At 49.6% G+C, this 27,914-nt stretch overlaps 1 protein-coding gene across 5 annotated transcripts in view; it reads left to right on the top strand.

Annotated features, from left to right (window-relative positions):
* The first annotated feature begins 407 nt into the window (after window positions 1–407).
* The window catches only part of BMAL1 (basic helix-loop-helix ARNT like 1), a 73,159-nt gene continuing 45,652 nt past the window's right edge, over window positions 408–27,914 (top strand). For all 5 annotated transcript variants that reach the window (XM_051851678.2, XM_051851675.2, XM_051851669.2 and 2 more), the window contains exon 1: window positions 408–478. The gene's annotated coding sequence lies outside the window, so the exon portion shown is untranslated. The remainder of the gene's footprint in view (window positions 479–27,914) is intronic.

Raw genomic sequence — 27,914 nt, 5'->3', positions numbered from 1 at the left:
TTGAGGACCATCTAAATTGTGCCTTCTGTGTTCCAGGCAGTGGGGGGCTAGGGTTGGGCTGATTTAACAGGCCTTGTCTTTCAGAAAGCTTACAGACTGGAGATCCCCATTCGTAAATAAGGAAGTGTGCTTCATGTGCCATGTGTTGCCATAAACGTGTCACCAGTTTATAAGAGCTGAGAGGGAGGGGTACCTGGTCTGCCTGAGGCATGGTGAGACTCTAAGGGAAGACTGTCCAATGGATTTAAAAGCTACTTGGGGGTTTTATGGGGAAAAAAAGCAGAGCTGGGCATCCTGAAGGATGACGAATTGAAGCCTATTGGGCATTATGAATTTAAAGAAAATGTAAATCTTCTGTTTTACAGCTAAACTCTTATCTCATTAAACTCTTATCTCATTGGCTTTTAGGTGCTGGCTAAAGTGCATGCTTTTGGACTCAACCTTAACTTTTCAAATGTGGAATTCTAGGCTTTCGATGGTAAGTCTGTTTGATGCCTTTTTTACTGAATTGTGCTGCTGAAGATTGGCATTTGGAATGAGTTATCATTGACAAGTGCTCTATGGAGATGCCCAAACCTGAACTGCAGAAGACTCTATAGTAGGGGCTGAAAGCATCCCTAAGAGAGGCAAAAGCTCCCTCAAGTTTTCTGTGGCAGGTGCAGGGATGAAGGACAAAGGGAGAGAATCCACAGGGAATGCATACAGCTGGGCTCATGGAGAGGTGGAGCTTTGATGGCCTTTTGAAGGAAAAGGTAGACTGGGAAAAGTTGAGGGAGGAATGAAATAAAAATTTTTGAGGCTTGAGGACATGAGTGTAAAGTGTAAAGAAAGTAGGCTCAGTCACAGGCCCACAGGAGCGAAAGCTTCCTCCAAGGAGTCGTGGGCAAGAGCCTTGGCTGGATCTGCTGGCATCTGATGATTCTGCCCAGGGTCTGGAAACTTTTTTGTGAAGGACCAGACGCTCAATATTTTTTGGCTTCATAGACCACGTGGTCTCTGTCACAACTACTCAACTCTGCGGGGGTAGCATGCAAACAGCCATAGATGATATATAAGTGAATGGGTGGGCTGTGAGCCAATAAAACTCACAGAAACAGGTGGCACATCGGACTTGGCCAGTAAGTTGTAGTTTACCAACTCCTTTGCCAGACCCTGAAGGCTGAGCTGAGGCAGTTACACTTTATCATGAAGGCAGTGGGAAGTCATTGATGTTATTTTGCCAAAGAAGTAAAATGGCACAAATGATACTTTAGGAACATTGATCTGATGACTGGATAAGAGGTGTGGACCCCTGTTAGAAGGCAAGAGCATCACCGGTGCCACAGCTCACTAGGCTAATCCTCCGCCTTGCGGCGCCAGCACACCGGGTTCTAGTCCCGGTCGGGGCGCTGGATTCTGTCCCGGTTGCCCCTCTTCCAGGCCAGCTCTCTGCTGTGGCCCGGGAATGCAATGGAGGATGGCCCAAGTACTTGGGCCCTGCACCCCATGGGAGACCAGGAGAAGTACCTGTCTCCTGCCATCAGATCAGTGCGGTGTGCCGGCCGCGGTGGCCATTGGAGGGTGAACCAATGGCAAAAGGAAGACCTTTCTCTCTGTCTCTCTCTCTCACTGTCCACTCTGCCTGTCAAAAAAAAAAAAAAAAAAAAAAGGAAGGCAAGAGCAGCAATTCAGTCCTGAGGTAGTGTGGCTAATGGTGGTTAAAGTGGAAGCAAAGGACCATTAGAAGAGATGTTACAAAGGAACACTATTTTCAGTCTTCTTAGACTTGAAAGACAGGAATCCAGAAGATGAAAGCTTAAACTTGGTGGTCCACAATGGTTCCATTGGCAGAAGTGTGGATATTGAGGGCGGGAAAGAGTAGTTGATGCACCTAGTTTTAGATACGTTCAATTTGAGATGACAGTGGTTCATTTGCAGGAAATGCCCAGTAGAAACTGGACATTCAGGGCTAAAGCTGTTCTGGGAAGGTTAAGCGTGGAGACATAGAATGGAAATTATAGAAAGAGTGGGCTAGGCCTTGGGGAATGGGTGTAACGCTGGGGTGGGAGGAAGAAGGTAGAGGAGACCCAGAGACTGGCAGAGCAGTCCTAGGAAGAGAAGAGGAGGGAGTGGCAGAGAGTTGAGGGAAAGGGACTGCAGGCAAGCTACTGAATTTGTGATAAGGTATTAACAGCTGACCTTGAAGAATGTGATGTCCCAAAAGAGGAAGCCGGGGAAGCCAGGTTGCATTGGGTGGGTCACATGTGAATGATAAAGAATTGAGATGTTACTGAAGTACACCACTCAGAGTTTGCGTAGTAAAAGAAGGGAGACGGATGAGCTATAGCTCTTTGCAGGTGACATTAAACTTTACTTTAGTTCTCAGGCAGGCAAAGCATGCTGTGACCAGTTCTCAGTTCCTTCTTTGGAGCCAAGCCATGTTTGGGAGCTGTTGTGTACACTGGGCTTGTGAGTGTGTTCTTAGGCTCTCTTGGAGGTGTGGTATCCATAACTCTGCCACAACTTGCACCACAGAATCCAGCCCGTGTTTGGGACTCTTGCCATGAGACAAGATGTGATCTGTTGGGAAAATAGTTGCATTTGTGTAAATTGGAGGATAAAATGGAGTGGATCAAAAATTGGAATAGAGCTTCTTACTGCAGAGTCCATACCAGCATAAGGCATTCGAGTCAGTTCCTCAGGTCATTCGACTATGTATCACTTGGTGTTCTAGCATGGTGAGGGTATGTCCTTTGATTTGAGTTCTAAGTGGTTTTTGACTTGCCTTGTATGGAAATAAAAATCTAGTAGTTAAAGCAACAGGTGTGACTGGTTTGCAGCCACCATGTATTGAATGCTCATCATGTACCAGTGCAGTGCTCAGTGCTCTGTGTATCGTTTCATTTCACCTTTGCAATTGCCAATGACAGGAGAGTGAGTTTTCCTGTTTTTTCAGCAGTACAGAAATTAAGTAGTGAAGAAGTTGAGTAACCGTCCCAAGGATTTGAAGCCAGTTTGGATGATCCCTGGTTTATGCCGCTCCCTGTTTTCTCTGCCCGAGCCCGGAATCTCCCTTCCTGCTCCAGGTTAAATGTTCAGAGCTGTGGTGGATGTTTCCACTTGCTGGGAATCTGTGAAAAGGGTGGGAAGAGGCTGAAGAACCTCAGGTGCTCTCATGGTGTCCTCAGGTGAAACTTTGGTCTAGTTGGAGAGGCAACAGCCTCGGGCTGGGAAAGGCAGATCACTAGAAGGCATGTGAGTCAGGTTCCAGGCCAACTCTGTGGCACTCAACAATGCCATTTCTGCTTACGTACCTGGTATTTCTCTCCACTCCCTTCCAACTTCGAGCTCCAGGGACAGGGGCCTATTTTGTCATTTTGATTGTCACAGTCCCAGCGTCTAGCAGAGAAGTGGGCATGTAGTATATCATGTGCTCCCCGATTACCTGTTTAAAGATTCATTTTATTTATTTGAATGACAGAGTTACAGAGAGAGGTAGAGACAGAGAGAGAGGTCTTCCATCTGCTGGTTCACTCCCCAGATGGCCGCAATGGCCAGAACTGAGCCAATCTGAGGGTCTCCCATGCGGGTGCAGGGGCCCAAGGACTTGGGCCATCTTCTACTGCTTTCCCAGGCTATAGCAGAGAGCTGGGTCAGAAGAGGAGCAGCTCGAACCGGTGCCCATATTGGATGCCGGCACTGCAGGTGGAGGATTAACACAGTGCACCAGCCCCTGTAACTCATTCCTAACCTTAGCCCAGTCATCACCGCTGGGTACGTTTCCCAAGGCTGTGTTCTGTGTTGGGGGTGACCTGACCACTGTCCCCCAAGAGGGAACTCAGCTCCAGTTGCCCCTTGCCCTTCTGGGTACCTTCCTTCTCCACCCTGTACCCCTCTGTGACCTGCAGGTGACCTTCCTGTGGCTCCCAGAACACCCTGCCTGTCTCTCTTGCAAAGCACTTATCAATGTAAGTGTTGATTTACTTATCTGTTATGTTCAGTAAACTGAGCTCCTTCAGGGTGGAGAGCACACACACAGTCTGTGTGTTCCCAGTGCCAGCACAATACACCTGGCTCAGGAAGTGTTTGTTGAAAGAGAGAGGGTAGCAAAGTCTGTTTGTGCAGCCGAACAACAGATTTAGAATGTGATCTCCTGTATTGGAAATTGGAGGTTCATTGGCCATTGCGCTCGGTGGGGGCCCCTCCTCTTCTCAGCGTCGAGTACAGGTTGTTCTGGCCTTGGGTCTGTGACTGCCTGCGGTGTTCCTAGCATATGGAGCTTCAGGAACGTCACTTCTCTGTTTTCTTTACCCCTGACTTTCTGAAGTTCCTGTTGTTGCCGATGGCATAATTGCGATTTGAAATAAAAAATAATCCATCAAGGAATTCTCAAGAATGGGGTCTGCCCAGCTTGGTCCTGGATGAATCTCAGTCTCCTACATTAGCCCAGCCGCTCTCTGGCAACCTCTTCCCCTGCATGGGGCACTGAGAATGCTTTCCTTGCAGGGGGATGGGGGGGAGTGGGGAGGGAGGAGAATCCTCCCCACCCCCCTCCCCGGGGTCCTCTGTGGAGGTGCCCAGGGGCATGTTTGTCTTTGGCACCCTGTGAAGACTCAGTGCTCAGGAGTAACCAATAGGAAGAAGCCCTGACTGCAGGGCTCCCAGTCTGGAGAGCCTGACCGACTCCCCACAGGAGCTGGTATGGTGCCCCTTGTCCATGGCAAGTACATTTGCATGTTTTCATGTAGGGCCTTCAGCTGGACACTGGTGCCTTCCTCACTTCTCAGTTCTGCCAGGAGCGTGGCTGTCATCTGGGGGCTCCCGGCGATCGGGAGAGCCATATCTGGCATAGAGGTGTCCTGTGGTCAGGAGCCCCCCGGCTCTTAGGCGTGCTTTCCTTGCTTGGAGGTGCGGCTGCTGCCACCGTTGCTGGCGGGGCCTTCCTGCAGGCTGTCCCTCTTCCTCCGGGTCTGCCCAGCTCATGCCCACACAGCCTGCAGATCCTAGCCGATCGGTGGAAGCGTTCCCCGAGGAGCGGGCTGGATCGTCTCCCCATTCCTCTCCTGTTGTCCAGCACCATCCGAGTGCCTGGTAGGGTAACCACGTAGTATTAGCCGCTCGCCGCGTGCTGGCCATGGTAAGTGTTATCGCTGTTCCACCAAAGACGCCATCTAGGGAACTGGGGCCCTGACCAGCGGAGTCTGTGGCAGGGAAGGGGTTGTCCCAGGCACCCGCCTGCAGTCTCAGCTCATACCCCTTCTTCTCTGCTCCACGGTCCCTCTGTCACACATCTCAGCAGCCTCCTGCTCCATAGCTCTTGTCGCTGAGGTCCTTTTACACGGACTGTGTGGTTACTAGTGAACCTTCCCCTGCCGGACAGCCCCCTGTAAGCCCCAGGACCATAGGAAGACCTGGGTCTCAGCCCCAGCATGGCCGCCTCACCCCTGGCAGCATGTGGGCCTGGGCAACAGACATAGGAGAGCCACTCAGGACCACTGCTCTTTTTTTTTTTTTTAACTTTTATTTAGTAAATATAAATTTCCAAAGTACAGTTTATGGATTACAATGGCTTTCCCCCCGATAACTTCCCTCCTACTCGCACCCCTCCCATCTCCTGCTCCCTCTCATTCCATTCACCTCAAGATTCATTCAATTATCTTTATATACAGAAGATCAATTTAGTATATATTAAGTAAAGATTTCATCTGTTTGCACCCACACAGAAACACAAAGTGGAAAATACTGTTTCAGTACTAGTTATAGCATTAATTCACATTGGACAACACATTAAAGACAGATCCACATGAGAAGTAAGTACACAGTGACTCCTGTTGTTGACTTAACAATTTGACACTCTTGTTTATGGCATCAGTAATCTCCCTAGGCTCTTATCATGAGTTGCCAAGGCTATGGAAGCCTTTTGAGTTCGCTGACTTCGATCTTATTCTGACAGGGTCATAGTCAAAGTGGAAGTTCTCTCCTCCCTTCAGAGAAAGGTACCTCCTTCTTTGATGGCCCCCCCGTTCTTTCCACTGGGATCTCACTCGCAGAGATCTTTCATCATTTAGGTCTTTTTTTTTTTTTTTTTCCCCAGAATGTTTTGGCTTTCCATACCTAAAATACTCTCATGGGCTCTTTGGCCAGATCCGAATGCCTTAAGGGCTGATTCTGAGGCCAGAGTGCTATTTAGGACATCTGCCGTTCTATGAGTCTGCTGTATCCTGCTTCCCATGTTGGATCATTCTCTCCCTTTTTGATTCTATCAGTTAGTATTAGCAGACACTAGTCTTGTTTGTGTGATCCCTTTGACTCTTAGACCTATCAGTGTGATCAATTGTGAACTGCAATTGATCACTTGGACTAGTGAGATGGCATTGGTAGCCATGTGTGTCTGTACGTGTGTGTGTGTGGGGGGAGGGTTCAGCTCTCACCCTCACCTTCCTGAGTCTGTCCTCAAGCCCACTGTGCTAAGGAGGCACCTGTGCCTTGACAGTGTCTGTCCCTCAATGCCGTTGCCCTCCCCTCCACCTCGCAACCCACTGTGGCCCTTCTGCAAGGCAAGGGCCCCTCTTGCCTCCCCAGGCAGGACCAGCTGCGCTTCCCTGCTGTCCTGGGGACTGCACATCCTCTGAGGATGACTGACCATGGTGAGTCGTCGTGTCCTTGCCCTTCCTTCCACCCCCTTGACCCAGCCCTGGCCTGCGGTCTCTCAGGCCAGGCAGTGAACACTGCATTCAGGGCCTGCCCTGGGCTGTCCAGAAAGGGTTGATGGAAGTACGGAAGTCGCCGCCCACAGGGCAGCTGCCTTGGCGTGCAGGGGGTGCATTTGCACGTGTGCGTGCATGAGTAGGTGTGTGTATTTCTTCCACACTGTCTACTTTCATAACTTACACCCTCTGCCGATTCTTCAGGGGTCTGGGGCGGGGCTTTGGGTAAGAGATCTGGCTCTTGGCAAAATAAGTCTCTCCTCTCCCAGTGGGAAGCGCATGCCCCCCTTTCTCTGCGCCCCCTCTGTGGTACCTCAGCAGCCACTTCAAAGGGTTGGTGTGGCTCCAGGGCCCCTCTTCCCAGGCCTCATGCTGATGGCAGTGACTGGCTGGCTGGCTGCGCAGGGGAAGCCCTGTCCCTCAGGGCACCTCCCCAGGCCTCCAGGGCCTTCTAAGGCCACCCTGGATGAACTCCAGATGACTCACACTGTTTTTAAGCGGAAAAAAATAAAAATTAAAAAATGGCTTTTGACCAAGTGGGGGAAGTGGATGTGGGGAAGGAGGAGGAGGAGGTTAGCCACACCCTAGGTACCTTTGCCAGCAGTATGCTGAGATGGCCTTGAAGCCCACGTGGCCTCCTGGAGGCCTCTTCAGAGGGTGCTCAGGATGCTGGCGTTGGGCTCCACATGCTAGCTCTCCATGCCTCAGTTTCCTCATCTGTAAAATGGGATCTCAGGTTCTGGTGAAGATGAAATGGGAACCTGCTTAGCACTGTGCCTGGGGTGCAGACAATACCAAACAGTCACAAGCTTCTATCACTATTGTTGTTTCTAAAGCCTCCCTGGTTACTTGTTGGCTACCGTGAGAAGACTTTGCATGGGTAGAGAGCTGTATAGGGAGCAAGAGAGTGGACTGAGCTGTGTCCATATTATTATTAGCACAGATCTACCGCTGTGGCTTTGGGAACCATGACTGTGTGCAGTGTGCTGATGTTACGTCCATGCTCCATGCTGTTTGTTGTTGTTGTGGAGGGAGGTTTGTCAGAAAGCCTGTATTGGAATCTTTCCCAGTGGCTGTGTGACCCAAATCCTGGATGCCAAATACTTGGACAGCACCTGGCATGAAGGAACATTTCAGGGGTTGCTCCTGGACTTGAAAATGTTGTGATATTCCTTTAACAGCTGGTAGGACGTTCCTGCAGGCTCACTGACAGTGGCTGCTCCTCGCACCCAGCCTGCACTTCTCTATGGTCAGCTCTCTCAGTCTTGGAAAACTTTGTCGTGGTGCCTGACATTTAAGATTTGGTGAATTTTGTATCAAACTCTAGATTTTCCAGCTCGAAATGAAAAACCACAGGTCTGGCAGGCCTGACCCATTTCCTTCTTGGCCACGCTGAAGATCAGTGGTCCCAGTCCCAGGAGCTCTTTCTTGTGTGCCCTGACTCTGCCTAGCTGTTTATTTATTTATTTTTATTTTTAAGATTTATTTTTTGAGAGGCAGAGAGAAAGGTCTTCCATCTGCTGATTCACTCCCCAAATGGCCATAATGGCTGGAACTGTGCCAATCTAAAGCCAGGAGCTTCCTCCAGATCTCCCATGCAGGTGCAGGGGCTCAAGGACTTGGGCCATTGTCTACTGCTTTCCCAGGCCACAGCAGAGAGCTGGATTGGAAGTGGAGCAGCTGGGACTCGAACCAGCGCCCATATGGGATGCCAGCACTGCAGGCAGCGGCTTTACCCACTACGCCACAGTGCTAGCCCTGCCCAGCCTTTTTGTACCTTCCCAGGGCCTGCTGAACCCCATAGGTAATTGAGTTTGTCATCCCTGCCAAACATAGCTAACAGCCCTGGGATACTGTGGAGCAATTTAGAGTTGTTTCCAGTAGCAACTCTGACCGCACGTAGGAAGGTTATTGCGCTTGTTGTCATTCTCATGATAACTCAAATGGCAATCACGGTCGTATTTTAGTCTCCTTGGCATTTAGTAGGGTTACCTTCTCTCCTCCCCATGGGGTTGCCTCGTTAGCAATTTTTTTTTAAAAAAAAAGTCTTCAGCAAGGCTCATCCATCAACATAAAATGTTGGATAATGCAGGGTGTAAATTTTGATGGCCACTACTTAAGGCAGGTTGCAAACAAGTGAACTGCTTAAATTCAATAATTTATGATGCAGTAAATTTGAAAAATTAAAAGTAGACTTTTTTATTCGCCTTGTCACTAAAATAGTTGTAATTTGGCAGTAATTTAGTGCAGTAGGTGTGGGTTTTGAGAGTCCCAGGCCTGGAGACCATTCTCTTCTACAGCCTTCCTTTAGGCGAGCTGGGCTTGCTTTTAGCCAGTGAGCTTGCTCAGTGGCCACATGCAGAGGGCGGGGAGGAGATGCAGTGTCCAATGGTGGCACCCGGGGGAGTCCTTATAGACACCAAAGGTTTGAAAAACTATTACTAATATATGAACTTTTTCTGTTTCTTAGAAAACTTTAATTTTCATTTTATTTAAAAGGCAGACAGATGGAGAGAGATCTTCCATCCACTCCCCCCCACACACACACATACCCTCAATGGCCAGGGCTGCACCAGGCTGAAGCCAAGATCTGGGAATTCAGTCTGGTCTCCCATGCGGGTGTCAGGTGCCACCCTGCCATCTGCTACTGCCTCCCCGGGTGCACATTAGCAGGGGCTGGATTGGAAGCAGAACAGCTGGGGCGTGAACCCAGGCATTCTGACGTGGATGTGGCAGTCCCAAGTGGCAACTTAACTGCTGTGCCAAACACCTGCCCAACTCTCTGAACTTTCAGAAACGGATTTTTTGCTATGGGGAACATAGTCTACACTTGTAACGAGTTCAGACATAAGCAAGAAGTCTTCTGCAATGCCTGCTTCCAGCTGTCCCCCCAAGGCAGCCACTTCTGATGGTCTGTTCCTCACACGCCTGCACACTTGTGTCTGCTTGTGCCCCCCCCCCAGCCCCCTGTCACTGCCTTCTGTCTTCTGCCCAACATACATTTTCCCAAGTCAGTGCTGTACAGCTCCATCTCCTTATTTTTCACAGCTGCACTCCATTGGATAGATGGAGTCTAAGTTTATGTGGTGTTGGTGGACACTCAGGTGGGTTCTGATCTTTTGACATCACAGCCATTGCTGCTCTGGGAATTACTGTGAACACTGGTGAGCTTTTGCAAGAGATTTTCTGTGGTGTAGAAAGCTAGAAATGGGATTCAGGGTTTTGTCAGTTAGAATTTGAATCAGTATTTCCAAATTGCCCTCCAAAAAGATTCTACCAATTTCTACTATCCCCAGGAACATTCTATTATGGCTCTGATAATTTGGTTTTGGCTGCAACATGTAAATGGAAAACACATTTTAAAAGCTCACATACATGCCATTAAAATGAAAAATTTGTCTTAGAAAAGCATTCAACATACATAACTCTGTATATCTAATTAAATGATGTTCGTATCTTGTCTTTGGCAATCCAGCACTTATCCTGTAAGGTGACGAAACTGTCTTCAAATATTGTGACCAATCTTTGGATGATTATCTAACAATATCAGTTGTGTCAGGTGGTTTTTGGAAGAATAATGGCCAAATTACAGGCTCCTTTCCCAGATGTGTACCTGGGTGGGCTTGTCAGTTCCTAGTCTGGGGTGGCACTTGAGAGACTGCACTAAGGAGAGCTGGCTTTGGACCAAGGGTACCTTGGGAGAGAGGGAGATGGCAGCAGGTGACTTCTGTGAGCTGAGACCAAGTTTTTGCCTATGACACATCATGGAAATTTCCTTTAATGAGCTGAGTGGGGGGTGGGGGTGGAGAGGAAAGGGAAGTGACGTTCCCAGACTTCCTTTTGTGACCACAGCTTTCTCCTAGGAGTGCTGACATTTAGATTCATATTCTTGAACCTTGGAAAGTTCAAGTTCTTTGTACTTAAGAAGGATCTGCCACTTCTCTACCAGGAGCCTTAACCGACCCACATGGTTGAGAACTCCTGGCCCAGGCCCCGTCTCCTCCCCTAGGTCTGAGTAATGGGCAGCTTACCATCTGCCATCTGCATGTGAAGTTCTGTCCTCCGGTCCCCTGAGCCAGGGTCTGGCTTCTGCTAGTAACTTGCTCTCTGTTGACCACAGCTCCTTGGGCACTAAGCTCACTTAGGAGACTGTGGAGGTTTGGGTCTCAGTCTGTCCTTCCAGGATGCCCTTGGCTTCGTGTGACCCCTGTTGGGCAGTCTGGCCTCATGGAAAGAGGGACTTGGAGTGAGATAGATGCAGGCTCAACTGCTGACATCATCATTTTCACTAGCCAAGTGGCCCTTTGTCTGGTGACATCACCGCTCTGAACCACAGTGTCCCCTTCTGCAGTCATTGTCTTATAGGGGCATTCTGAGAAATACATGAATTAATATTTGACAGGTACCTGTCAGATGTTCAGCACAGAATACACGTTCTACAAATAGGAGTCCTCTCTCATCCTCTTGCACATAGAGAGAAAAGTCTCCTCCTGGGATGCTGCAAGCTGCTGGCTACTGGCTGGGGATCCTGGGGCCAGGGAAAGTCCACCCCTGGAGCCGAGAGATGAGTCAGCAGCAAGGCGTGTTCCCAGGAGCTCATTATTCAGTAGGGGAGTCCAACAAGCAGAGACGTTGTAATGTGTGCAATAATACAGTAATTAATGGATAAAGAGGAATTAACCCTCCAGGTGGGTAGGTGGAAAGGCTCATCACACAAGTGGGGTATTGAAGACTGAATAGGAGTTTGGCAGAGAGGATTAGGACATAAATAATTAAAGTGCGTCTCTCTCCATTGGAGATAAAGTTATAGTGCTTTTCATACACACATTTACTTGCAAAGCCTGCCAGTACATGGATATGTTAAAATTCAACTCCTTTCTTTTTCCTCTCCTTTTCTTTTCTCTCTGCCTCTCCCTCCCCTCACTCCTCCTTAAAATACTCAGTCACTAAAAATTTCTTACAGAATTTCCTTATCCTTTAGTAAATCCCCAGAGGATGCTATTTCGCCCTAGTAAGATTTTACAAGAGCTTTGCTGTAGCTATTTTTTCCCCCATTTCTTTTTCTACAATGTGCGTACGTTCCTTGTTCAGCAACGGACAAACTCCCAACCCTCTGAGATTGACTGTGTGTCTCCCATATACCAGGCCCGTACGCATCCCACTGAGTCCCCAGAACAGTGGATCCGCTTTGGGAGACCGCCCGTGGCTTCTTTTCTGTAGATGAGGAAACTGAGGCTGGGAGAGGTTAAGCCGCTCCAGGCATCTTTCCCCTGTCCTGTGCTGCCTGGCTGAGTCTCGGGACCCTGCACACAGTAGGTGGACAGCAGGCGTTTGTCAGAATGCCTAAGAGAGCTGTCAGGCACTGGTCAGTCCCATTCATGTCACTGGCTTTGGAACCTGCTCGGTGCTGTCACAGCTGCTCGGTTACCTTTCTGCTATTAGTAAGTCCCTGGAGAGGCACAGCAGTTGAGAACACCATTGTCCTTGCCTCTCGTGTTGATTTTTCTAAGGTTCTTGTAAGCAGATGGGTTGCCCTGTTAAGGTTTTGTTCCTTGCTCTGTCTCTGCTTCCTAGGGAATCGGTGAGAGAGGCAGACACAGGGCTCCAAAAGCCCCACCTGGGAGTAGGAGACCTAGGGCCTGACTCTATTCTTCCAGTAACGCCTCAGTAACCGTGGGCAGACCACATCCTCTCTCCAGAACCCCGGGTCCCTGGGGTAATCTGCAGCTTGAGTGGTCCTAAGGATCCTGCCTGCTGTGGGACCCCAGATCGTGGAGTGAGGCTGTCTGGAATGTGCTGGAAGGAACACAGACCTTGGTGAATCCTGGCTTCTGTATCTCCCAGCTCTGTGAACTTGGGCGGTCCCATGACCTCTCTGATGCTGTCGGTAAAGGCCTGTTTCCCAGGGGCTCCGGCGGCAGGGGCAGAGGAAGGACATCCGCTTCCTGGCCTTGTTTCTGACTTGTGAGGGCACTGGCTTTGCACCCTGGGTGGGAGGACGCGGGTGCTCTCTTGGGAGTCAGGAAGGGTCCGGGACTTTTGAGAAGTCTTGAAAGATGATTAGGGGTCTTCCCAGGTGCTGAACCCCAGAATACCTTGATCAGGTGCTGTGTTGATCACACCTTGAAACGCCCTGAAATACCTCGTAGATTTCCTGAAGTTCATGTTTGCCGAGAAGCTCACGGGAAGGTGCCGTTCTGTCCCGTCGAGCGTCAGGAGTGCTGCAGTGCCAGGGCCCCGGGCTCTCAGCTTCCCCCCTTGCAGACGGCAGCTGCACAGTGAGTCAGTCAGCACGTGCGTCATTTCTGGTGCGCCTCTCTGCAGAGAGGAGAGCTCCATTCATTCAGTAAATGTTCACCATGTCCAGGCCTCTGCTCGCCGACAGGGGCACAGAGGATTAGACCCTGAGTTACTGCCCTTGAGGAGTCACGGGGCGAAAGGTGTAAATAGATAGAGGGCACAGCCTGTGCCCTTGTCAAACGAGCGTCATAGGGTATGGTAGGAGAAGAGGGGGCAGTGGCGTTCTCTTGGGGAATCAGAAAGGGAAGAAATGGCTTTGGGGCGAGTCTCAAAAGATGGGGCAAGTCTGCCAGCTGCCAGAGTGTCCAGGAAGGGCTTCTCAAGCAACGGGTGCCGCAGGGTAGAGCCAGAGCCCTGGTAGGAGGTGGGGCTGAGAGGTGGAAGACGCCAGTCACCGCACCTTAGCAGTCATCCAGATGCTGCCAACCCCCAGGTCCTCGTGACCTGCCAGGACCCTTGTCCTGTGCCACAGCTCACGTACCCACGCCCACACCACAGCTGCACTCTGAGGTGTAATGGACATGCCAGATCCAGGAAACTCAACACGAGCCTTATTCCTCCCTCATATATGGCCTGACCACTTACCTGGTTACCCAGGCCCAAAGTCAGCGCAGCATCCCCGCCCCTTCCTCACACCATTGTGACCACTCCTCCTTCAAGGTCGCCATCCACCCCCTCTCAGTCCGCTCTCCGCCGATCGCCCTACTTCCTTCCTCGCCCCACTGCCATCAGTTGTCCACGTAGTCAAGCAGAAGCATCTTCGATTTTTTAAAAGATTATTTATTTATTTGAGAAGCAAAGGGAGAGAGAGGAAAGCACACACACACGCAGAGAGAGAGAGAGAGAGAGAGAGAGAGAAAAAGAGAGAGAGAGAGAAAGGCTCCGTCTGTTAATTCATTCCCCAATGCTCCCAATAACTGGGGCCAGGCCAGGAGGAAGCCAAAAGCCAGGAGCTCCATCCGGGTCTGCCATGTGGCTGGCAGGACCAAAGCACTTGAGCCATCATCTGCTGCCTCCCAGAGGCATTAGCAGGGAGCTAGATTGGAAGCAGAGTAGGCAGGTCTCAAACCAGCCAATTCTGATACGGGATTCGGGTGTCCCAAGCGTCAGCTTAACTCACTGTGATACAAAAACCAACCCCCAAACTTTTTCAAAGAGTAAGTGCCTGTGCCAGCCCTGCTGAGCACCCTCAGTGGCTTTCTGGCAGCCTCGGAATAAACCCTAAACTTCTTTCCATGGCCTGCCAGCGCCGCCTCTCCGATCTCGTCTCTCAGCACTCCGTGCTTTTCTCCACTTCGGCCCCGAATCATTCTTGCTATTCTCCTTTTTGCCCCAGGGCCTCAGCCTGGATTGCTCCTCCCCGTGTCTTCACTGGACCCGCCTACAGCAATTGTGGTCCCCATCACCTGTCTAAAAGCACCATTTTCCCCCAGCCCTCCCACTCCCACAGTGACTGGCCTCGTCCCCGCTGTGTTTTCCTCCACTAGCTCTCGTCACTTCCCAGTGTTATGCTATGCATTTGTCTTCTTGTTTACTGTTTGCCTTCCCCTACTAGAACATAAATCCACGATGAGGGTCCTTGTCTTACTGAATTCAACACTCAGGGACCTAAAAGCATGCCTGGCAGGTGGCAAGTGGCCAGGAAATGTTTAACAGGTACATGAACCAGTGAATGAGTGCCTGCGTGCCTGCGGGCGAACTGGAACTTTGGAGCTTTCTTCCATGGGCAGCGCAAAGCTAGTAGCCATCTTTCACGAGGTGAGTGACGTGGTCAGCAGTTTTATTTTAGAAAACCAGCTGGTGGCAGTGTGGGGGCTGAACTGTGGGAGGGAGGCAGCAGAACTACTTTAAAGGCTGTTAAAATGGTCCAGGAAATTGATGCTGAGCCTTGTGCCAGAGCTGTGGGGGTGGAGAAGAGGGGCCAGATGGCAGGACCTGGAGACCTCTGAGTACCTTTGATTTCGATTGGGATGACTTGGTGTAGTGATTCCTTTATAAGAAAAGCAGGAGGGGACGAGCTGGCCTGGGGAGAGGCTGGCAACACGCCCTGCTGTTTTTTCTCACCAGGCAAACGTGAGCCCTGGTATGCATGTTTTCCGCAGGGATACCAGCTCTCTGAGGAGCGACGCTGCTCCCCACAGCCTTGCCCATCAGTCTTTCGCTAGGGCTGTCTTCAAGTTAGTGTCATCAGCGAGGACGTGGGGCCGCTGGTGTTTGCACACCGCCAGCCTCGTTAAGTCCATGGTTCTTCCTTGGAGCAGTGGCTGCGTTTCTTCGTATTTGACTCCAGAGCGGACTTGCTGTAACACATTCTCTGTTTTGAAAGAAGGCCTGGGGGCAGGCGTTTGGCACAGCAGTTAAACTGCACCTTGGGGTCAAAGTATCTGGGTTCAAGTCCTAGCTCTGCTTCCAATTGCAGCTTCCTGCTAATACACATCCTGGGCGAGGTAGAAAGTGATGGCTCAAGTACTTGGATCTCTGCCACCCAGATGGGAGACCTGAATTGAATGCCCGGCTTTGGCCTGGTCCAGTCCTGGCTGTTGGGGGGCATATGAGGAGTGAACCAGTGGATAGAAGATCTGTGTCTCTCTGCCTTTCAGATAAATAAATCAACTTTTAAAAAAGCCTAGACTCTGCTCAGGTTCCAGGTGGGGTTTGCTGATAACCAGGAATTCAGTATCTCTCTTGCTGCAAGCAGGCATAGGAGCCCTCGCTCTCCCTCGGGTATCAAGGGCGCACATTCCTGGCACAGGCATGTCTGTGCTGTCTGCTGCTGCCTTTTGAGAACTTTGTTTTGAACTGGAATTTTTCCTTTGTCCAGATTCTTTCCTCGCTGAGTAAACCCATCCCTCTCCATCTTGCTGAGGTGTCCCTCTGTATGCCCAAACAAGGCTATGTCATCCCACAGTCCCTAGTCGTGCTTGTGAAGTGAAGTGCTGCACCCTCCGTGTGGCCACGTGCTTACGTCCCCCCTTTCTCTCCCTCCTGGGGTCCCGATGTGGGAATATCAGAATGAGCTCCACCAGAGCCTCTCATGTGCCGGCACTGCGCTAGGTACTCCCCATGCATTCTGTCTCATCCCAGCCATCCTGTTGTCCTCTACTACAGATGAGGAAGCTGGCGCTGGCAGTGTAGTAGAGTGGTTAAGAGTAGGGGCTGTGAGCAGACTGGATATGGAATTGAATCCCAGCTTTCTGTGGCCCCTGGGCATACTACTTGATCTTTACTCTTCTTTGCCCAGTTCTAGAAAAATGGAAATGAAACTGTGTAGAGAGGGTTCCTAGGGTTGCTGTGAGATTTGAAGGATACCTAACGTGTTATTTTGTTAGTACACAAGTACTTGCTTACTATGTGCTAGACATTGTGCTGTCAGTAAATAATGGCTCATTGCAGATCCTGTTGTCATCGCCATCATCATCCCCATCCCAGGGCCTCACAGCTGGTGTGTAGGTGGAGCCCTGCCTGGCTGTGTTCATTCTTCTGTCCCACCTACTTGCTCCCAAGTTCATCTCGCCTCAAGACTTTCTGGTCCCTGGTTTGCTCTCCTGGTCTTCTCAGGATGTGCCATTTGTGTCTACCTGGGCAGCAGGGTCAAGCTAAGACTCAGCAGTTTCTCACTCCCTTCTGCCAATGATGTCTTTTCGATCATTAAGGAGTTCCCAGTGGCTGGATTGTCTGGGCAAGCGCTGGGATGATTTCCCTGATCAACATCTTGATCACTGTGAAAGCCAGAAGGTCTTCCCTGATAACTGTTTGTGCCAGCAGGACTGTCTAAATAAATCAGGGAGTGACAGCAGGAAGAGCTGGTGCTCCCAAGAGTCACAGATCACTTAGTGAACCTGGGGAAGTTTATAGACCGTCTCTCCAGGAAAAACAAACATGGGACCAATACAAGTCCAGTGTTGTTCATGAGACATTGTCCCTGAAGCTCCCCGCCTCCCCACCCCACCAGGGGTCCCAGTTGAAATTTCAGATCCAGAAGGTGAGGCTGTGTGCTCTTTTGTCACTAGGCTCCTCCCCATCCACACCCTAGGATGTTGCCGCTGGCTGTGTGTACTGGAAGGTTCTTGGGCACAACAGCCTGATAACATTTGGAAATACCTGCTTTATTGACACCATTAATCATTAGCAGTTGTTTCCCGTATTTGAGAAATGTATTCATGCTACATCTAGCCTGGCCATTTTGATGAGATGCACCTGCTGATTTGTGCCTAAATTCATGCCATAGCCTGCATCTCGCAGATGGACTGGAAAAGTTTTTTAGCCTCAAATATCAGACTAATAGGAATTTTACTGTGATTTTAGGTGACACAGGGCGATAAACTCAGCTTTGATGGGGTTCAATGTTCTGTTTACATGAGTGTACATCTCTACTTTTTAATTTTTTTTTTTTTTTGATAGGCAGAGTGGACAGTGAGAGACAGAGAGAAAAGGTCTTCCTTTTCCATTGGTTCACCCCCTAATGGCCGCTGCGGCCTGCACACTGCGCTGATCTGAAGCCAGGAGCCAGGTGCTTCTCCTGATCTCCCATGCGGGTGCAGGGCCCAAGTACCTGGGCCATCCTCCATTGCACTCCTGGGCCACAGCAGAAAGCTGGACTGGAAGAGGGGCAACCGGGACAGAATCTGGCACCCTGACTGGGATTAGAACCCGGTGTGCTGGCGCCACAGGTGGAGGATTCGCCTATTGAGCTGCGGCGCCAGCCATCTACTTTTTTTTTTTTTTAACTTTTATTTAGTAAATATAAATTTCCAAAGTACAGTTTATGGATTACAATGGCTTTTTCCCCCCATAACTTCCCTCCCACCCGCAACCCTCCCATCTCCCGCTCCCTCTCCCATTCCATTCACATCGATTCATTTTCAATTAACTTTATATACAGAAGATCAATTTAGTATGTATTAAGTAAAAATTTCATCACTTTGCACTCACACAGAACATAAAGTATAAAATACTGTTTGAGTACTAGTCATAGCATTAATTCACATTGAACAACACATTAAGGACAGAGATCCCACATGAGGAGCAAGTGCACAGTGACTCCTGTTGCTGACTTAACAAATTGACACTCTTCTTTAAGGTGTCCATAATCTCCCTAGGCTCCAGTCATGAGTTGCCAAGGCTATGGAAGCCTTTTGAGTTCGCCAACTTCGATCTTATTTCAACAAGGTCATAGTCAAAGTGGAAGTTCTCTCCTCCCGTCAGAGAAAGGTACCTCCTCCTTTGAGGCCATCGACTTTTCAATTTAAACATTTTTGAAATGTCAGGTTTAAAGAGTATGCTTTGTTCCCCCTCTCTCTTGGGTTTGGGAGAAGGCACGTTCCAAGCACCTTAACTACCCATCCTGTCTTGCTTGCAACTGGGCATCTTTCCAGTGAACCGTGGACTAAAGCCTGCTATTTCTAACAGTGACAGGAGAAATGATTTTTATTGCCGATGATTCCACCCCTGGCCTGGCTATTGTAGGCTCACGGAAAGACAGGGATGGACGCTTCCTATAAAGGAGGCCCCAGGATCTTTCCTCCTGCTATGGCTGCAGTGCACTACTCTTTAGCTGGAGATGGGACTTGACTATTGAGTACAGGAACTGAATCCATCATCTGATGTAGAACTACTGGGTGATGAGCAGTTTTTCCTCTAAAATTTTTCTTCTTCCCCCCTCCGAATTATAAAAGTAATACATGTTTGTTAGAATACTGGGATTAGGGCTCTCCATATCTGGCTTTGAATTCCAGCTCCTTCGCTTGCTAGCTGTGCCACTCTGGGGAAAATGTGCACCCTCTCCAAACCTTGATCACTGTCATGGTTCATCTCCGTTTTACCTCATCCCATGACTGTAAAGGTAGAGGGAGACGCGTCTATAGAACACTGTCACAGAGGCCGGGTATGCTTTTGTTTGTTCAGTGAATATTTGCTGAGTGCCTCCTAAGAGGCAGTCACTGCCAAGTCGCTCCGGAATAAAGATGGAGCTTCTGCTGTCCTGATGCTCACGTTCTCAGCAGAGCAGACCCAAGTGCATAAGATTATGTCGATCTTAAGCAATTGGAGCCAGCGGCAGGCGTTGGGCGGGTGGTTTATGACCATCACCCCCCCCCCCCAGCACCCTTGTCTTGTAGGACTACTGTTTTTAAGAAATCCCACCCTCTGTGTCCCAATTCTAAGTCTGAAAAATGTAACCTCGTGGCACACATCAGTTCTCTCCTGGGCAGTACTTGCTCACTAATGGACTGCTCATTCTCTCACTAATGGACTGCTCATTCATAATCTGGGCCCCTGGGGGCAGGGAGCAGGTGCTCTATCCCTGGGCCCTTGAAGGCCCTGAGAGCCAGCATGTCTAAGTGAGTCCCCAGCCACTGAGCCCACACCAAATGATGGGCCTCGTGTTGGGAAGCATGGTGAGGAGTCTCCTACCAGAGCCCTTTCTGCTCCAGTGCCGCTTTGAGCACTCCGGTTTCTGAGGAACTGCAAGTCTCTCTCGCTCAGTGAGAGTGTGGCCCGCCACAGGCTCTGGATCCCTGCTTACAGTTCTCTGGGGTCATGTGGAGCCTGGTGGCTGGGCCAGTCCCAGCTTACGCTCTGGTACGTGAACTGCAGAGCACTAAGCCCAACACGTGGGCCCTCTCCGGGTGGGGCGTGGACGCTCCAGTGACTACTTCAGCCGTGGGCGACAGGGACCCAGGCTGAGGCGTGAACAGAAGGGCAGGCCTTCTGCATGTGACTCACCTGTCCTAGCGATAGTTGACCTGCTTTCGCGTGACCTTGATTTGCCTGGCAGGCACCGTGACAGATGCCGTCCGTCGTCAACACACTTTCACTGTCTGATTTAATCCAGCATGTGCTGCTGTAGGATCTTAAATCCACACAGGCTGCGGGTGGCTGGTTGGGCAGGTGGTTAGTTCTTCACTCACCTCTAAATTGTAACTCTACCACAAGGAAAAGGCTTAATTTCCAGAACACGGAGCGATTATTTGAGACTAGATATGATGCCAAAGCAGCAGGCCTCGATTCCTCGCTACAGGGCAGCTTAATCAGGAAATGGCCTAGATGGCCGCCTTTCAAGTAGGTCCTTGCAGTATCTTGGCAACAGGCGCAGGGTCATAATCGGAAGAATTTGGCGCTGAGTGTCTGTGGGTGTTTACAGTGCACGATAGGGCAGAGCTTCTCTTATTTATAGAATATTTTGAGCAACAAGCAGCAGAAGGCTGAAAAGCCACTAAATCCCGATTTATTTTTAACAAATTCCATTTTTCCCCTCATCCCAGAAGGAGGACTGAGTTATTAAAAAACAGTAAAAAAATACATCATTGCAGAGCGTGCCATATCTAATTATGGGGTTGCCAGCGTCGGCCTGCAGCCACAGTTTTAAGGGCTTTGTAAATCAGCCATCCATTCAATCTGTGAACTTATATGACTCCCATTCTTCATTTAGATGTAGAGTGGAGTTATTGGCAACTGAGTGCTGATCAGAGAAAGTTCTTCCCTGTCTAAATCAGGAGATGGAAGGTATAAATATAGAAGAGCGCACTTGTGTTCTCAAAGGGAGATAAAATCACTCTTCATTGTCCATTATACTTAGCTCACAAACATACATCCTATAGCACTGAATCCCCATGTTAGGGTTTTCGCTCATTGCCGTGGCATATCTGTGCCACTCAGAGGAGCCACATTGTGATATCTCACAGAGCCCTGCCCCAAGTCACGAGAAGATGTGAATCCAGTGCCTCTTTTTTTTTTTTTTTTTGCCTGCCATCTCATGCTGTGGTAGAGCCAGAGGGCGCTTCCGAGACCCTGTAGTTGAGCTCCGTCTTACTACAGGTGGGAGGCAGAGGCCCAGATTGGAGAGTCCTGGCAATGGTGGGCTGTTTCCCGAACCTACCCTGCCAATGAAATGCAGTAGATCTAATTTCTGCACTTGAGACGAATGCTAAGACAGTCGCATAATCAGCCCTTATGTAGCAGACCAAGTAATACGTCCATGAAAGCTGAGTTGAGCAGTGGAGGTGTAGAGCAGGGGATTTTGGAATCTGCGTGTTCGGATACCAAAGCAAGGGTAGAATCAGTTTGCTCTCTGATACACTTGGGGAAAGCTCTGCGGATGCTGTGATGTTTTCTAATGGAAAAAGGTACAGCCCATTTGCAAAGTGTCGGAGGGAAGTCAGGGGCAGTGGCCGGTGGGCAGCAGGGAAGATGAATGAAACAGGCAACTTTGCAGGAGCCCTGGAAATGGGTTATTAAGATTTCATGGTACTGCCAGAGAGAGCAAAGGGCTGGGGCACAGGCCATGGAATGCCCTGCCCTTTACTGGGATCCCATGTGGGTGGCCCTAGTGCTGTGTTCACACTCCTCTCACCCCACACGGCTAGAAGTGTGACAGTGCGTGGTGGTTGGTGTCTCTCTGTGCCCCTCTGAGTCCGCCTTTGTATTACGTCCTGCTAGTCAGAGTGACAGCTGACTGTGATGGTCCTTCTGGCCCTCTGAACCCCTCTTTGTGCACTGTGCAGGCAGCAATGTCGGTGGACTGGGACTGGAAGGTAAGGAGGAACTTGGATCTGTTTCTTGCCCTTGCCCACCTGCCAGCATGGCTCCAGCCCAGCTGGGCACGACATGTCGGTTCTCTTTCAGAGGGAGGGCACAGGGCCCTAGACAAAGCTTTGCAAGGGAAGACGGGCTGTGAAATCACCTCCATGCCTACTGGAGGCCAGTGATTTCAGAGGATGTGAGTGAGGTGCGAGAGGGTGACCTGGTTCTGAAGCAAGGCTATAGCAGTCCACCTGGAGGGGGGCGGTGCTTGGGGAGGAAGAAGCACTGGGATTTGTCTGCAGGCAGGCAACCAGCTGGAGAGTGGAGAGCGACTGTGGGCCATGGACTGCCCACTGTAGAGGAGGTTGACAATGGAAAGGGAGGAAGTAGGGGCTGTGGGCAGGTCCATGGCAGCTTGGCTCCAAAGCAGAGGCCTTTGGGCAGTGGGTATCTTCAAAAAGAGATGGGCCTTCCTCCTGCCAGCGGGTTCCCAGTCGGCCTGGACAGTGGCTCTCAGACAATGAGATGTGAGTACACAGGGCATCTCCAGGATCCTCTCTCTACACCTTTCCCCCTTGATCTTTTTTATTGCCAACTACCTGCTTTCACATTCTCAGTAGAAAATGCATGAATTCACAGTAACAGGAAAGATCTTGGAAAATAGCATATGAGCTTTAGTTTGGGAATCACATAATTTTTTTCCTAGATTTGTATTATGCTTCAATACAAACCAATTTTTTGTTGGCAAAGTAACTTGATTATTTTAACTGTTTTTGGTTTTTATAGTTTGTAAAGATAGCAGCATTTCATGATAGAAGGGGCCTGCTGGGGGCGCCCACTCTGAACTGGTTTCCAGGTTCTCTCTCCTCCTTGCTCTCCTGTCTTGCTCTGGTCTGCTCAGTGTGTCCCAGCATCGTCATTGAGTAGCTCAGCCCAGGAAACGTCTTCGGTGAGACCCAGGTTGGGGGTTGTGTCTGGGGGTGGTAGGGAGCACTGTGAACCCTTGCCCAAGACAAGGGTGCTGAGCATGGCCCCCAAACCTCTTGTCCCAAGCCCAGCCCAGGGAATTGGCCTGATCCCTTCATTCTGTATGCCCGCAGGTAGGAACGGCATTAGTAATTGATACTGCCTTTAAATCCTCCAGAGTAAGAAAGTGTTGATAGCTTGCTGTCACGGCTCTGTCGTCTTCGCACCCTCTCTGAATTACTGTCCTGGCACCCAGTGCTTTTTGGTTTCTTCAGCCGTCGCTGGTCACTGTCACGGCCACTGCCACTGCCACTGCCACTGCCATGGCCAGCAGTTGTTCTGAGAGCACTGAGTGAAAGTCCTGAAGGTTGTGTGTGTGAAGATAGGGCCAAAGTCCGGCCTGCTTCCTTGAGGCTGATGAGGCACACCCTGGCTATCAGCATGCACTTGCTCCTTATCAGGGAGAGAGAAAGGGCCAGTGGGAGAGGGCACCAGGGTCACTTCCGCTGGCCGAGAAAGCCTGTCTGCACCCTTCGTGACGGGCAGTGTCCTGGCCCCATTGCACACCTCTGCTCTAGGCATCCTGCTCCCCTGTGTGGATGTCTCCAGTTCTCTCAAAAATCCCCTTTTCTGACTCCAGATCTGCCTCCTGGCAGTGTTTCCTCATTGACCTAGTTCTGCCTTTCAGAGCCACATGGAACAAAGGTCCGCAGACATGGCGTGATTCAACTGGAGGACTCTGCGAGCCGTGCTCCCGGGCCCAGGCCGCGCTCCCCTATCTCCCTCCCTGGGGTTAATGTTCACCATTGCCTTCAGCCATTCTTTATAGAGCATGGAAGTCAGGATCAGTATTAATTATCGGGACATTGGTTGAGTGAGTGCTTACCCTGGGCCGGGTGTGGTTCTGCACTCTGCTCAGGAGTTCTTACTGACTGCGAGGTGGGTACTGTCACAATCTTTTTACCAAAGGGGCCAGAGGGCAGGTCTTATCCAGAGCCATACCAGGAAATAGCAAAGTGGAGGTTCGGGCCCAGGCAGTGCGACTCCGGAGCCTGTGCTGTCTCCCAAGCGTTTCTGCTCAGGGCCAGAAAAAAACAAGAGCCAACGGCGCAGCAGACTTGGGCTGGCCCTGCTTGACTTTGCAAGACGTCACTTGACAGGAGCCTGAGTGGAGCTGTTTTCTGTGAAACCTCAGAGTTTGTTGGGACAGAGTGTGCTCCTATAGGGCAGATGCCTTTGCACTGTCTCCAGCAAATGGGTTCGTGCTCATGCAGTAAGTAGTGGGCAGAGGGAGGTGACAAGCATGGGCTATTAATATTTTCTTTTCCTGAACACGATATCTGATGCAATAGGTCTCTTGCTCAAAGTGCTTAGTCATGGTTTTATGGCCAGAAAGTAGAGAAACAGAGATGCCTATGAATTACAAAACTGGATCCCCTCTTCCAATGCCTACCCCAGGCCTCAGTCCGGCAGAACAGCCCAGCTGGTATGGGGTGTACAGATGTGACGACCACTTGCCCTGCACAGCTGGGACCTGGGTGCCAAACATGCTTTTTCCTGAAACAACCCCTGCTGGCTTGGGCCGGGCTCCCCCACCTCCCACCGGCGTCTGGGGAATGCTGACGGGTGACTTCATCCAGAGCCCCCACTTCCTGTGTGCAGGGACGCCTGAGCTTTTCTGCCTGCAGCCACACACTGACTGGGCCAGGACGCCCAAGAGGTTGGGATCGAGCCACCTTTCTCTTCGTGAGCTGCCTTTCAGGTGGAACGCAGCCCAGACACTATTTCCTTGAGAGTTAAGCTGCAAAGTGAGGGCCTTTGTCCCTGACTGTAGGCCCCAGAAACCTAGAAGAGAAGCACCGTGTCGCAGTAGGAAAAGCACTGGATAAAATTGGGTTCTGGCACCTCCAAAAATGGGGCTATAAGCAGTGGCTGAGACTCTCCTAAATGTAGTATCTTCTCTGAAAAAAAATGGGGGTGATGAGAGCCCTGACCTGTAAGGTACAACAGCCCCAGCACAAGGTTTCACAGAGGGGAAATAGTGTTACCATAGTAATTCCCTTCTTCCACTCTCCCTTCCCTTTCTAGTCCTGTCTGCCATCGATTTTCCGGATAGCTTTGGTTGGATGTCTTAACCTCTGCCTCTTTGTGTCTGGCAAATAGAGGGGTGAAGCATGCTATTGGTCCTGAGTGGGTATGCAGCGCCCCCTATTGGATATCTTGGAAGTGTGTGTGAGTGATTTGACTGTAGTGGTGACAGGGCTCTCCTAAGGGCTGGGGTACTGGATGTGTTGCCTGGGCAACAAAGCCTTGTCCAGCATCTGTATAACTGAAGTTCACTGGGCATACTCGTGGGCACTGCTTGGTTATGATGACCTCAGCCAACTCCATTTTACATGTGAACACAGAGGTCGTTTTTGCACATGCTGAATCTAGCAGGAACACAACTGCCAAGGATATGCGATTTACCTACACATCCTGGAAAGCTATATCTCATTGTGCCTTTCATATGTCTTCCCGTGTAGCTGTGCCCCAACACTTGCATGCTGATTTCTGTATTATTTAACTGACTTTATTTCCTTTCTTCTTTGTAATATTGCAATGATTTTTTTTTGAAATTATAAGTGTTGGCAGGTCATAGTCCAAATTTCACTTCGAGAGTGAAGAGAGACATGTTAAAAAGACTTGTATTGCCTCTTTGAAGGTACAAGAGAAGGAGTGTGTGTGTGTGTGTGTGTGTGTGTGTGTGTGTGTGTATGCATGCATGTGTCTGTGAGCTTATAAATGAATTAGAGAAACCCCAGGGCAGACTTGAAATGACAAGCAATGACTTGGTTCCTCCTAGAGGTGTCCTTTTACACAAGGACGGTGGGAGTCGGGCTGCCAGCTGCACTGGCTGGTTGTCACAGAGGTGCTCTGAGGGTGCCCCGTTCAGGAGCTACACGGCCCTGAGGAGGCGGAACGATTTTCATGATGGCCTTTTCTCACCTTGCCTGCTCTGGGCTTCTCACCTGCCCTCCTGCTCGTACACACAGATTAAAAAACACCCCCGAGTAGAGTTTTACAGAAAGGAAGGCCAACGGGGCTCCCTGCCTTACCAAGTTCCTTGTGGTTGCTCCCTGGGTCAGACTGGCTCTGAGAGCCAGGGGCAGGTCTGAGGTCAGGCAAGGAAGAAACAGCATCAGAGGGGCTGCCCAAGCGCCGGAGTTGAGTGTATGAGGTCGGTTTCCCCTTGGCTTCCTGCTCTGAGCCCAAGCCTCTGTCCATGCAGGAATCCTCCCGTTTTCCTGGAGGCGCGTGGGACCCGACACCCGGGAGCAGCCGTCGCTAGGGGGTGTGCTGTCCAGCACGAACTGCACTGCACCGAGCCAGGCGCTCCCGTGGGTTGGTGCCTGCCCTAGCCAGGCGCTCAGACCAGACCACAGCAGCTGAAGGACGAGCGCGGTGGGAACGGAAGGGACGGAATGCTCCTGGTGCTGGTTGTGAAATGTAGCCCTGGTGGTAACGTGTGCACTCTCCGTTCCTAGACCCTTAACCCTCCCTGTAGTGCAGATTTCACAAGGCTTTATCTCCTGTAGCTGCTGTTTGAAGATGCCCTTGTCCTTTGGTATTCATATCTTAAAAACCAGTTGAAATCTTTTATATACGATGTTGATAGAGCAAATTTGAATATTTCATAGTAAGATTTATAGTTCTGCATAGTCCAAAAGTAATACATGCTCATTAGACAAAGTTTGCGACAGAAAAACTAAAAGGTAAATAGCAGTACCCATTGTCTCAGCCTGCCAAAGATGGCTATCATTAACATTTTGGTTTATTTCCTTTCAGTTCGTTCGTTCATTCGTTCTTTCTTTTTAAGATTTATTTATCTGAAAGGCAGAGTTACAGAGAGAGAGAGAGAGAAGAGAATCTTCCATCACTGGTTCACTCCCCAAATGGGCACAACAGTGGGGGCTGGGCCAGGCCAAAGCCAGGAGCCAGGAGCTTCCTCTGAGTCCCCAATGTGAGTGCAGGGGCCCAAGCACTTGGGCCATCTGCTGCTGCTTTCCCAGGTGCATTAGCAGGGAGCTGGGTCGGAAATGGAGCAGCCAGTGCTCCAACTGGCACCCAATGGGATGCCGGCATTGTAGGCAGCCGCTTAACCTGTTATGCCACAGCTCCAGCCCCCCTTTCAGTTCTTTTTTTTTAATTTCATAATATAAATAATTTATGTTCATTATATAAAAAGATGGAAAATTGAGAAATTATAACAATAAACAAAAGTAACCCATCTCATCAGTCAGACAGTAGTCTTAATACTTGAATGAATTTTCTCGTCTTTCTCCGTATAGCTGTGTAGCATGATTGGACGTATTGAATGCATTGGTCTTTTAGCCACTTGCATAATATTTCATCTTCTATATGCCTGGAATTACTCCCTTCTGCTGAAATTTTTTTAAAGATTTTATTTTACTTATTTGAAAGGTAGAGTAAAAGATAGGGCAGACTGAGAGATCTCCCATCCAGTGGTTCACTCTCCAAATGGCCCCAACACCCAGGGCTGGGCCCAGCTGAAGCAGGAGACTTACTTCTCTGGACCTCCCACACAGGTGCAGGGGCCCAAGGACTTGGACTGTCCTCTGCTGCTTTCCCAGGTGCATCAGCAGAGAGCCAGGTCAGAAGTGGAGCAAGTGGGACTTGAACTAGTATCTAAATGAGATGCTGGCATTGCAGGCGGCAGCTTAACCCATTATGCCACAGTGCCCACCAGGTAGAACATTTAGATGTTTCTGATGATTCCTCACTAGAATGCTGTAAGAAAATCTGTGTATATTCACTGGTCTGCTTATATATGCAGGTGTGGGTTTGTATTTATTAAATGAATGCTCTGTAACAGATGTTTCTTAAGACATAATGTTTAACTTAGACGTGAAATTACATTGTCAAAAGGGATAAATATTTTTAAAAGCGTTTGATCCATGAGGCCACATCTCTTCCCAGAAGCTGTGCCAGGTTCTATTCTAATCTACAGCTCATTTACCTGCTTGTTTCTAGCCCCCAGTGATCCTGGTTCTACCCTTACAGTCGAATCTTGGTGGAAAGTGGCATCTCATTACTAATTACATTTGGATCAGGATGAAGTAGAACATGATCTGAGATATATATACATACATACATGCATACATACATATACATACATACGCATACATATACATACACACATACATATACATACACACACATACATATACATACACACACATACATATACATACACACACATACATATACACACACATACATATACATACACACGCATACATATACATACATACACATACATATACATACACACACATACATATACATACACACATACATATACACACACACACACATACATATACCTTTCTGTTTCATCTTTTATGATTTCCTCTTCGTATTCTTTGCTTCTTTTTTACT

The sequence above is a fragment of the Oryctolagus cuniculus genome, chromosome 1 (assembly GCF_964237555.1).
Source record: "Oryctolagus cuniculus chromosome 1, mOryCun1.1, whole genome shotgun sequence".
Lineage (NCBI taxonomy): Eukaryota > Metazoa > Chordata > Mammalia > Lagomorpha > Leporidae > Oryctolagus > Oryctolagus cuniculus.
The sequence above is the reverse complement of the archived record's forward strand: the minus strand, read 5'-3'. Positions and strand labels throughout refer to the sequence as shown.